A 13,838-nucleotide genomic window follows, 5' to 3' on the forward strand; every position below is an offset into this window, starting at 1 on the left:
TGTAGGTGCTACAAGGTGTAGGTGCTACAAGGTGTAGGTGCTACAAGAGCTACGCTCTACTATTTTTTTCCGTAATTCTGCGTCGTAGCATTGCATGATTTTATTATTTTGCAATTTTAGAAGTGAAAGTCTGTAGATGTCGTCGTCGTTGTCTTAGAAGCATTACACTTTATGTCTATAATAAGAAATATATTTTGGTTAAAGAGCCCAAATTTATGAAATTTATAGATAATAGCTTAAAACAGCGCTTAGTATACTCGTATACTTACTTATTTTATAAGTCTCTTAGTATTAAATATAAAATATGAAATATAAAAATAATAAAAAATATTTTAACTGACATTTTATTTATTAAAAGCACTTTGTACTACAGTTAACTTTTGAAAAATAAATGCGTATTAGACATACCTAATCGTACTGGTTCTAAAGTTTTTTTGAACACGGTTCACCTCGCAACTTTGTAGACCATGAACTAATAGCTCAATTGCTTAACGAGGTTTAATTATTTAATATATTAATTTATTATAATTGTTCACTTAGTTACATGCCATCTTAAGTAACATACATACATACTATCTCGCCTGTTTCTAACTGTTTCCAAGAGGTCGGCAATGCTATGAATTTCCATTCGCTCATAATTTATTTTAAACATACTTTTCACCTGTGGCCGCAGTATGGCAGAATATTATGTGTGATATACCACCTCGTGACAATATTTAATTCAGTTGATTAATCTAAGTTTGCTTATTTGGTAATTAACTATTATTATACATTGTGAAGAACAAGGACAACGATATAAAATTGCGTATATGTCGTATTTTCTTTTTTTTATCTTAATGATTGCTTGTGAGAATAATTTATTGTCTCAATTCCGCCAGTGTCCGTTACGTGTTAGTTTCATAAACATAATGGAGGGAGTGTACATATATAGAAAGTACGTTCGGTGACTCAGAGGGAGCATCGAAGAGATTTATGCACAAGCTGATCCCTAGAACAAAAGAAATGACACACATTAGACAACACACATCGGTACTAACAATGTATAATATTTAAGTACAAATATAGTGTTAATATATGAACAATATTTACAATTTAATTATGATTCACATGAATAAATTTACAGAGAATATGATATATTTTTGGGTGAGAGGACAGAGACAAAGGGCATTTAATGGAAGTAGGACAAGGAATAGAAGGAGGGAAATTGTCATACAGGGAATATCGTAATTTGGTACAGTCAAAGAATATATGGTCCATGTTTCTTTCATCTAACCAACACTCACAGAATTAGTTATTCCTAATCCTTATTATAGCCAGATGAACGGGAGTACACGCGTGACCCAAATGAAGGCAGCATATTGTTGATGTAGTTTCTTTATTTGCTGAACGGAGTTTGAAAAACGAAGGGACTGTGGGAATTTGAGGCTGAATGTTCGCAAAAAATTTTTTTTTTAATTTTTGGGATCTGTCTCAAAACTTTGACCAACGATCACAAAGGCGGGCTTTTGGAAGTAAGCAAATGTGGTGGGAGAACAAGTTCAAGTGTTCCGTAGATCCAATGCGAGAATCCAATTTGGAACAGCAAATGTTTGTTGTTTAATCATCGCGCAAAAACGATGACACAAAAAATGACAAAACTACATTTGCTTATTTTGTAATAAACTATTGTTATACAATTTGAAGAACAAGGACAATGTCGTTTAATCATCGCCGTGAAAACCATGAAACAAAAATACCTTTTCATTTCGCTTATCGCGCTCAATTTTCACGTTGGAAAAATTAATGCGCAAATGTTTTAAAATCAACTGTGACCTTGCAGCCGTGTTTGGCACTGTGTTAATCTTTTGCAGTCATTAGTTGCCGGCGCTCGCGATGACATAAAAATGTGACGTCACGGTACTCGCCATGTTCTCTATTATGATAAAATTTTAAAATACCGGTTTATCACTCAAATTTGACAGCTAAATGTAGATATAATAGCTTTATCGAGTCGGCATACTACGGGGACTGGTCTTTATTAGTTAATCAATATGAACGCCGAAGTTAACCTTTCTCTGTCTATCCCATGTTTTGATAAAGTAAATGAAAGTCTTGTGATTGAAAATGTACATTACATTTAAAATACGTTTGTATATTCTCTGAATACCTTATCCTTCGACGACACAGAAACATGTAGATTGCAGGATTGACTTATCAAACAAACGTAATATTCCCTTGATGAGGTTTTTAATAGTAACATTTCATATAATTTATTTTATTGTATTCAGTTCCTATTCAGTACCTATTTTGAATTTATTACCATAAATTATAATCATTATATACTTTTTCCTATAACAAAAAATACAAAACAATCATGAGACCGATGATAGAACTATATTGACTGTACAATATATAGTCGAATAAAATACATAACAATGTAAAAATATGTTGTAACTATGTAACAAAAACAATGATCAAGCTATCAATGATAATTCATCAATAGAGCGTAAACAAATGACAATTGCATGCAGGTGTCCTCAAATTGACAATCAATAAATGTCGACTGTCAATCATACGTATAATGCATAATTAATCGATACAATGCCATTTTGTAATTGCAAATTGATTGGGGTTTAACCCTACTACTTGTCAATATTTTAGATGCTGAAGCTTTATGATAACCCCATACAAAACGAACAATACATTTACTGTGAACGTAGAGATGTAGCTATGTTGTATTATAGTTTGTTTTAAATGATAGATTAAAGTGAATTCCATAAAGATATTGACAATCAATACATGTCGATTGTCAACCACGTAATGCTTCGATGCAATACTCTTTTGCAAGACTTTTAATGTATACAAATTTTTAATGTAATAAATTACATTAAAAATCCATAAAGTAATTTAATTACCTCAAAAATAATTTCATTCATTTTTTTTGTAGTGGCGTGGGTCACCTTTTTCGTGTGCTACCACTAATTGAGACTTTTGTATAATACCAAGTGACGGGGCGTACAAATAGTACGCCTGGTGAAAAGCGACACGCCTATCTATAACAGTTGCAGTGCCACTCAGAGCTTTAAATCGCAAAGATGTTAGGGGCACTGCCACTGCGCCTGTCACTCCGAGACATAAGTTGACAAGACCTATGTGCCTGTAATGTCACCAGCACTCTTACCCTTTCAAACCGGAACGCAGTTACGCACACATTACTGCTTGGCGGCAGAAATAGGTAAGGTGGCAATACTTCCCTGGACCAGCTCTTTCTCAAGGAGCTCTACTGCTACTAAAAACTGTGTGTGTGTGTAGTGTTTGTACTGGTAGAGGGAGAGGAGAGGGAAATATTTTGTTGGCATGTGGTAGTTTGTACCTTACACATCTGAATGTCCACATAAACTTTCATATAGTATATGAGACTGCTCACACTTTAATCTTTTCATATTCTAGGTTTTTCTGTTTCCCAGAGTTACCAGCTTCATTTTCTAACATTATTTTGTAATGTTTCATAAATGCACACAATCAATTATCTACACTATATGATACGAAAACCCTGTACAAACGCTTAAAAACAACTGAATATAATAATATAATACGTTCTTCTGGTGCCCCAACAGAATTAAAATATGATGTAGAACACCACGACCGTAAAATAAAATACAAAATAGACAACATCGGAAAGACTTCACGCAACAAATTCTAAAGCTAAATCTAGGACTATTAAAAATGAAACTCTTCAAAGTAATGACGAACGTTGCAACAGAAAGAAATAAATTCAAAAGCGGGTAGAAACAGTGTTACAAGTTGGATATATCTTCTTGTGTCGGCGGGTAATGCTATTTCCGAGAAGCGCCCGCGGTTATCCGAGAAAAACACGTAAATCCTATAACATAGTCTTTTATGTTTTTTGAAGATACATAATTCAATATCATCTACACTACGTCTTCCGGTACGGTTTTGTATCATTTGTAATATTAATAGCACTAGAAAGTGAAAGAGTTCGTCCGGGGAAGTACTGCCGCTTTACCTATTTCTGCCTCCAAGCAGTACCGTGAGCATTACTGCGTTCCGGTTTTAAAAGATAATATTGCTATGCTTGTGAAATTACAGGCACATGAAACTTATCAACCTATGTGTCTCAGGGTGACGGGCGCAGTGGCAGTGCCCCTCAGATCTATGTGTTTTAAAGCTCGAGTGGCACTGCAACTGTTTTCGACAGGCGTGTCGATTACCATTAGGCACACGACTTGTTCGTCCCGTCAAAAATAGCTACAAAACAATGATCTTATATACAAAAAAAGGCAAATGTGTTAGTAAACGTCTGCGTAGTGAAAATTCGGAAACCAGTCAATTAATCGATCTTGGATACGTTTACTGCGTTTCAGTTTTGAAGGGGAGTGCTGGTAGTTTGTAACTTTAAAGCTGCGATATCTGTTATGGACAGGAGTGTCGATTACAAACAGGAGCACGATAATACAGTTTGAGAAACAATAATAAATCAAAAATTATCACAGCCGTGCTGTAAAATACTAATTGGACGACGAGAGTGAGTTTATAAACCCAGCTAAGTGTGATATCTTTTAAATGGGTCCACCAATGGCCATTTACGTCGAGGTAAATTCGGACTGTAAGCACAAGTGTGACTATACTTCGGTAGTTATAGTAGTAGAGATTTATATCGTGCCTTCTTCTTCAATGAAACACAATAATAAGGAGAAATGGCCAACCTTCGTGACCTCTGTTTTTGTAAACAACGCCAAAATTTTCGCGCAACTGCGAGAGAATATGTTTTGTTATCTTTGTAATATGTTATAGTAAATGTCTTTGAGTAAAAATTACTAACGTACTGAATACGTTGGCTTCTTATGAAATTACAGCAAAAGAGGCATTACAAATATATTATTAAAATAAATAACGCACATACCCACAGCCCCGCACTAGGGAGACCCTGTATCGCGGGTGCCATGGACACACACATAGATGACAACCATAAATCACACCCAAACTCACGGGGGAAATAAATGTAAGCCATACAAATATTTCTCCCGGCCCGGGAATTGAACCCGGGACCTATGCATGGCAGTTCAGCATGATACCGTTCGGCCATGGAGGCAGTCAAAACGGCTATGTACTAATAATATTTCTATGAATATTTCTATGTACGTATATGAATACGTTTGTTAATATTATGTAGTGTACTTATAATGAAGAAATTGCTACATAGCAATAAGGCCGCCAGTTTCGTATTATCTTACTAGCTTTGTACCTAAGTTACTGTATTGTATTTTGACTGTGATTTTATGTGCAATAAGGAATATTTTATTCTTTAATCCATTCATTAAATTCATTAATTTTTTTTTTTTTTTTTTTTTTAATATAAATAACTAAGTATATAACATAACGAGCCCTGCACCCCACCCACGGTTCAGTTTACGGAGTGTGCTCATGCTCTTCGGTGGCACAGCAATTAGTACTATGAGCGCTTGATGAGGAGGTTGAGTCCCGATTTGGGCCAATTTAAGAAACGAACATTTTTAAATTGGTTTTGGTCTGAGTAATCTGGTTTATCGTTGTTTTGGTATTTATACTACAGGAAATTCGGCAGTAGTTTGGCATTTTTTCCCACTAAATACTGGAAATGGAATCTAACAGAGAAACGATTAAGATACAACAACGCCTTGGAAGTATGCCCTATATTATTACAATTGTGAGATCTTGTACTCGTAATCCATTACGCCTCCGTAAATTACCTCCATGCGATGGCGTGCAGACGCTTCGGGCTTCGCCCTCCACGGATCTCCGCCTATGGCCTCGGCACTTACGACTTTGTTACAAGAAATTGAAATAGATATTTAATGGCACCCATATTTAAAAATTGCGAAAATATATTTACACCACTAATTATTATCAAACAACCTTAGAACTCTTTTCGTGCCAATTTTCAGTCCGAGCAAAGCAAATTTTTACAACAGTCATTTACATAAAAAATTACGGCTATATCGAAAAACGGTGGAAACAAAATTTTTACCCCAAATTATGATTGAAGCCAAGCCATTTTCAGTCTATTTAGAAAACATTTTTATCTATCGCCAAAGAATTTTGTATGGCAGCCATAGTGAAAAATGGCGAAAAGTAAATTTTGACCGCTAATTATTATTAACACTCATAGAGACCCCGACATGTCCATTTTCAATCGAATTAGAGCAAATTTTTATCTGCCGCTAAAAGAGTTTCTAGTGCAGTCATATTGAAAATAGGCGAAAATATATTTTGACCGCAAAATATTATCAAAAACCTATAGAGACCTCCAAATACCGATTTTCAGTTGAATTACCGATTTCAGTTTAATTAGTTTCCGTGATAGGGGTCTTTGAAATTTGTATGGCGGCCATCTTGTTTATTTGAATTTCGAACATTTTTTACTTCCCACGGAAATTGACCAGGGTGTACTTCATAAAAATGCAGAAATATTTACTCCATATAGTTTTTGCAGGCCATTGATCACTCTTTCATATTTTCCGTATTCAGATCCTCTCATATTTGATTTTTTGCTTTGGAGCCTATTCGCGTACAACAGTATAAATATTTTTTTCCACCATATCGAGAAGTATGCGTTCTATTTCTATAAGTGAGTAAGATTCAAAGAGTTGTAACTTTATATATATAAAATAAATAAAATGTAGCACTAATGCGTAGGTAATATAATATAATATAAATATTTGCGCCAAAAAAGGGACCTAATGTGGACATAAAGAACAAAGCTAGGAGTGAATGAATGTTCCGAACGATAAGGTGTGAAAGAGAATGATGATGAAAGGTCACGTCACAAATGTTTGTTTTTTGCTGACAAAATGCTATGCCGGGACAATTTTGTTGTTTTCTTACTTTCTTTTATAATTCTTATTAAATTGAACTCATTTCTACTCCATATTTCGCTACATTCTTCTTGTTTTTTTTCGCTGCATCTGTTCAGAATATGTAAGAAAATGACAACATTAATTCAAGCGTTTGTCGACACACTTTCGTTCTGTCCCCTCACGGGCCAATAAAAGCACAAGCAAAGAGGGTAGATAGGTCGACATGTAACTCATTGTTTGCCTAATCCTTTTTTTGCACGGTCTGTTACTCGTGAATGACCAAAAGTCTATCCAAGAGATTGGTACAGTTCTACTAAGTTATATATCCAGTTGAATTACTTACATTTTCCTAGTGTTTAGAACCGATAAGAAAAAGAAGGCTGATATGAATGAAGAGCTGCTTTAAATTTACGTTCTTTGTTAGTAAATATTACTTAACATTTAATCTAAATATTATCTACTTTTCAGCTCATTAATTGATGTGGTTTTGTAGCTGTAGAGCTGCTGGTGAAAGAGTTCGTCCAGTGAAGTACTGCCACCTTACCTATTTCTGTCAGCATTACTGTATTCCGGTTTTGAAGGGTAGATAAGGGTGTTGGTGAAATTACAGGTACATAGGACTTGTCAACTTATGTCAACTGATGACGGGCGCCTCAGATCTTTGCGATTTTAAGAGCTGAGTGGCACTGCAAGTGTTCATAAATTTTCTTTAACATACGTATTGCAATTTAAAATATTTTGTCGCAACTAGTTTCAATGAGCATAATAGGAACCCGACAGCTTTACTACAAAATGTTTTGTTTTGTTTTTTATTGTTTATATCCAGTCCTTATGTGGCCTCCCATGATCTTTGATTTTACCGATGACCTCTCACGAGCTCTCACTCGCGCACTATAGGAGTGACAGATACATTAGCAGAGACTATTCAGGAAACATAAATATTTTTTAAGATGTAGAAAAACAAGTGAGTATTGATTAGTTGATTTGATTTGTTTTGATTACTTGTGAGTATTAAGTACAAATATAAATAATAAATTGGTCTATACCAATATTACCTAATTTGTATGGATTGCCGCAGTAGCAATATACCTATGTATACAATAAACTTAAATCAGTAAACAGCCGTCATTCCATAATAATAATATACATTTTCTCCACAAAGACTTACATTGTACACATACATTGTTTCTGTATTTGCTTTGTGTAGGTAACAGTCTTTGCAGAGAATTAGTGTCACTACTAGGTTGATCCTGTATTTCAGGTCGCCAGTTCTCAACCTCTATAAAAAATGAATAACACTAAATTTAAGCAAAATAAGATCCATTTTCTCTTACAAATTCGAAAATATGGAATGTGTTAAATAATTTACTAAAGTACAGCTCCTTATGAAAAATTTCGTCCAGGGAAATGCTGTCACTTTATCTATTTAAGTGACCTTTATTGTATTACAGTTTTGAAAGGCAAAGGTGCTGGTGAAATTAAAGGCACATGGGACTTTTCCATTTACGTCTCAGGGTGGCCTCAGAGTTCTGCAATTAAAAGCTTTGAGTGGCACTGCAACCATTGTAGGCAAGTGCGTGTGTGTTAGCGTGCGTGCGTGCGTGCATGCGTGCGTCCGTGCGTGCGAGCGTGCGTATATATGCGTGTGAGTGTGTGTGTGTGTGTGTGTGAGAGAGAGAGAGAGAGAGAGAGAGAGAGAGAGAGAGAGAGAGAGATTCTGTAGTACTTATTTGATACACCGTAAACGTTATTGTCATGATTGAACTGAAATCACTCATGTTGCTCGACAATAACGTCATTATTTTGTTTGTGTATTACTCGTTGACAGAGTTCGTTCCTCATAAAATATTCGTGGTATTCACCCCGGGCGCTTGCTTGAAAAGGGTCGTAAAACCCCCAATTGAAATTCAATTTATTTACGTGAGTGAGCGAATGTTTCAGTTACGTACAAGAAATTGAAATTTAAGTGAATGTTGATATTGGTAATATAACACACCTCCAGATTTTGATTGTGTTTTCCTGATTTTTGCAATGAATTACAATATTTTAAGTGGTTTGTTTCCTTAAACTAACGGTGTACGTGAATCTTGTTAAAAATACTATTCGCAAAACACACGAACTCATCCGCACTTGATTCGAAATTATAACTCAGTAGATGATTAGGTTAGGAATAGCAAAAATTGACTAATTTTCGTTCCGAACATGACTCCGCTTTTAACTTGACACCAGCCTGATCCTAATCCAATTACCAAGTAATGAGATACGGATAAATAAAAATAGTTCTTATCTCAAGCGACGTAAAGCTGAATTTTTATCTTCAAGCGTGAAACACACAGAGAGCGGTTGCAGGTCGGAACAGCGGCGGGTCTAGTTCCGTGTATTTATATGGACGACAACACACCGAGAGCGGGCACGCTCGCACCCGCGCCCGACCCGCACCCGCTCTCTGTGTCTTTCACGATTAAGGGCGCGTTCAAATTAGCCGCTGTTAGAAGCGCTGCGACCGCGCAACTATAACGCTGCTGAAGTGCGACCAAATTTTTAGTGATATTTTATCTTTCGACTCAGTTACGCGATGGATTCTGACGAAGAAACATTACTTTTACCTAGTTCTTGGAGCACACACTTCACATATAGGTATTAAAAATGACTCACCTGCTATGTTTTTTTTTTCAGTTATAGATTTAGTTTCAAAATTGTCAATAAATTTTGTACATAAATTTTCCCATGCTTTTTTTATCCAGTCCATTGGAATAAGTGGTGGAACTGCTATCCCATATTACAGGGTGTTGTTTTACATGCTCTACAAATTCTTCATTTCGGTTTTCATCCATTGTGGCTAATTTGAAAAATTAACGTGTATACCTCATTAACCGTGACTGCAACCGAGCGTTGCAGAGCGTTGCAGCGCTGTTGCAGCGCGTCTAACAGCGGCCAATTTGAACGCAGCCTAAGTGTCAAGCATGATGTTTTCGTGTACATTAATGATTTATCGTGTACTTATTTTTCTAATAAAGTGGCAAATTTGAAATGAAGATATTATTATACACAAAATATTTCTCCTCTAAGTCTGTGACTGCCAACTGGGTGAGAGTGAATCGGATTAGGAAGGCGACCCTATTTAGTCAAATTTTGTTGTTAGTAATCCAACCTGCCCTGGGTCCTGCGTCTGCTAATTTTAAATCAGCCTAGTTGTGTGTGGATAGAGTGTTAATAGCAGGATTTCGTACATATGGTATTCTGCTAAATTAGCTATCCTGCTTGTCAGGGGCTAGTTATTGCAATTTTTTGGTATTCTGCTCTTCAGTGGCACCTCGATGGCATAGTTTACTAATATTATACACATATAATTAATTTAAAGACTAAATTGTATAATAAACGAGATAAAAATGAAGATGTGTATTGTAATATCCATGGTAGTTTAACATCGATTGTTAGTGATTGAACGAATGAATGCCATCACTGACATTCCACTGACACTCTATTGACATCCCGCTGCCATTGCAATTAAATTTTAGCAGAATAACAAATGTTATCATAATTGCAATATAATCTTTGCTCTCTCAATATAATTAAGCAATTAGCTGTTTTTAATTAACAATATCAACCGTCATTTTATTAAAAGTTAAATACATCAACGTTATCTTCTTTATATAGTATCGATAGCAAACACTATAGGGCATTCCATGACTATGGGACGCAGAGAGAAAGTACTTCATGAAGGTATTATTTCATTTTTTAAAGTAATTAACATTGCATTCAAAGACTTAATAATAATAATGCACACACTCATAGCCCCACACTAAATAAACCCTGTATCGCGGTTGTCACGGACAACCAGAAATTACACATAAACTCTCGAGAGAAATAAATGTAGGCCATTCAAATGTTTCTCCTAACCGGGAAGTCGAAACTGGGACCTCTGCGTGGCAGTGTGTCTCATCTGGGAATCGAACCGACAACATATTCATGTTTATATTTAGAAGCAGTAGAGCTCCTTGAGAAAAGTGCGACCAGAGACGTACTGCCGCCTTACGTATTTCTACCGCCAAGCAGTGTGGCCGCAAATCCTGTGTCTTGGGACACCAATTCAACATAATTATATATAATAAGAAAATATAATTCTCAATATTAATACTATGTAGATATTAACGCCTTCTAAGACCCAGAAAATAAACAGTGGGAAAAGCACTAAACGCCCATTGTACATTAAAATGTACTAAATATAATGACACGCTTCAAGCCCAATCAAGTATACCCGCGGTTTTGTATGAAATGTCAGTTTGATAGCTGTATATCTCTTTGTGAAAGAGTTGGTCTAGGGAAGTACTGTCACCTTGCCTATTTCTGTCGCCAAGCAGCAATGTGAGCATTACTGCGTTTCGGTTTTGAAGGATGCTGGCTAAATCCTGTGTGTGCCTGTAGCACATGGGATTTTTCAAAGCATGTCTCAGCGTGACGAGCGAATCTTTGCTATTTTAAGTTCCAAGCGGGGCACTTCAACTATTATGTATAGAGGTCACCGCTTACCACAAAACGCGCGTCTTATTCGTCCCATCACTTATAATATCATAAGAAAAATAAACAATATCCTGTATTTTTATGACGCTTTACAATATATGCATATATTGTAAATAGATAAAATATAGATAAAAGAACACAGTTCAATTGTACAATTTATTATAACTACATGATGAACTATACACGTGACATATGAAAGGATTGGCCAATAGGCGTAAGTTAATGAACGATTGTTATCAGGGCTAGAGCACAAGAAGCGCAATATATTCTCGTGCTTCTATTTTGCTTCTCGTGCAAGCCACGCACTGTCGTACTTGCGTTGCACAGAGCGCCAGAAGCTCAGGGAATACAATTTTTTAGTTTCCTATCGTGCACCACACTAACGTTTACACTAAAGTGTGAAACACATAGAGAACGGGTGCGGGTCGGGCGTATCGGGTCGGGAGCACGGGACCCGACATGCGCCCGTTCCGCGTCCGCGCGTGGTGTGTTGTCGTCCATATAAATACACGAAAATACACCCGACGTACTCTCGACCCGATATACACCCGACTCGCACCCGTTTTCTGTGTGTTTCACGCTTAATACCACCATTGCACGGTTAAAACCCGTTCGAGTTCAGTTTAAAATGAAATATTTACGGCTTAGTGAACGTCCCAGTTGTAACAGAATATTTATAATAAAACCGTCTATTGAATATTCAGACTGTTCAGATAGAATTTCAAGTGGAAAGTTTATGGTAACGAGAATTATCTATTAGTTTATGTAAAAAGGTTTTACATGAAATAATAAATAGTTGATGTATTTTGAAAGCTAATAGAGATTAGGTACTTAACTTTAAGTAATATAAATAATTTGTTACTGTTAAAAAAGAACACTTGTATATAAGAATATAAGGGCCAATTTATAAAGGAAAAAGAGTAGGAAGGGCTCAGCTGGTTTTAAGCCCATCCTCGGTCAAGGATGATCGATTATTCTTTATTGCCAATAAATATTTACAGGCTACAAATTATGTTTAATAAATTAGATCAAAATTGTTATAATGCTATGAAACGTGCACCAATACGTGAATTAAACCTTTTTTTTTTTTTTTAACGGGGGGGAAATCTTTACGGATACCCCTGAGCCCAGGGAGACTCAGGGGTTATGTGGGGACTCTCCCTCCAGACTGGAGGGCCTACCCCACTAAAACCCCCCCGGGTTTCCCTCTCGCCGGTTGAGTCGGCGCCGTGGGATCAGTGAACATTCACCACGACGCCGCCCGGAAGACGTGAATTAAACCTGTAAACTTGATGCACTGAAATTAATGTAGATGTAACAGCTGTAATTTATTTAAATAAGCCATTTTATGAGCCTTATAAGAAGCTATACTCGGATTTCCACTGCGAGATCAACTCAGTAATGACAGTATCCGGAAAAGAACCAGAGTGACTGACATAGCCAAAATAATTGCAAAACTCAAGTGGCGGGGCACATTGCTCGTAGAACAGATAGCCGATAGGGGCAAAGAGTTCTAGAGTGGCGACCGCGTACCGGAAGACGCAACGTGGGCAGACCACCTACAAGGTGGACCGATGACCTGGTGAAGGCTGCGGGAACCCGCTGGATGCAAGTAGCACAAGTCCGGTCGTTATCGTATTCTTTGGGGAAGGGCTATGCACTTTCGGCTCAAATGACGATTATAAAGCTATAATAGTCTTAGATGGATAGATAGATACCTACACATTATTGCTCACACATAAGAACAGTGCATAAACAGCTTCAAACTAATGTGGGCAAAGGCGGTTTTATCGCTAAGAGCGATCTCTTGCAGACAACCTTTGAGATATAGGAAAGCTAATCAGAGCAGGATACGTAGTGGCTCTATAGCAAAATTTGAATTCTATAGACAAACAAAAATGAACGTTATATTTTATCAAATAATAAGTAACGATATAGTATACCTACTTATATATTAGTGTATATAAATATACATAAATAAACTTATTGTTACCAATAAATACATACACGTTGCAGACTATGACAGTGTTAGAAGATATTTACGCAATCCACATGTTATTCCATGCTGTCTTAAATGTTTAACCTCTTTTTACGTTTGTTTAAACCTGTTGATTATTCATACTGTCCGGATAGTGCTGAGTTGGAGACGTAAAATTGATAAGTGATTAAATATGCTAATAAATGCTGAAACTGGATAGCTGTCGTCCTTTGACTCTTGACACCCTTCACTGAACTCATTTGAGGCCAGCATCTTAAATCTAAATATCTTAAATACATTGGAAAAAGTTATTTATTATGCAAGCCTGTAAAGTTGTTGTTTTTGTTGTTGTGGTATTAAAACTCGAGCAGGCGAAGGAAGCTAAGATTGAAAAAAATAAAAAAGTAGATTTCCTCATTACGTATCATTGTCATTTTAATGTCACCAATAATAATAATAAAATATAACAACGGATTTATATTACATAAATAAGTAATGTACGA

At 36.2% G+C, this 13,838-nt stretch overlaps 1 protein-coding gene across 2 annotated transcripts in view; it reads left to right on the top strand.

The window, feature by feature from the left end:
- Positions 1 to 13,838, top strand: part of LOC113235851 — a 272,302-nt gene that overhangs the window by 137,105 nt on the left and 121,359 nt on the right. The window lies entirely within an intron of this gene.

The sequence above is a fragment of the Hyposmocoma kahamanoa genome, unplaced genomic scaffold (assembly GCF_003589595.1).
Source record: "Hyposmocoma kahamanoa isolate Upper Pololo Valley unplaced genomic scaffold, ASM358959v1 88, whole genome shotgun sequence".
Classification (NCBI taxonomy): domain Eukaryota; kingdom Metazoa; phylum Arthropoda; class Insecta; order Lepidoptera; family Cosmopterigidae; genus Hyposmocoma; species Hyposmocoma kahamanoa.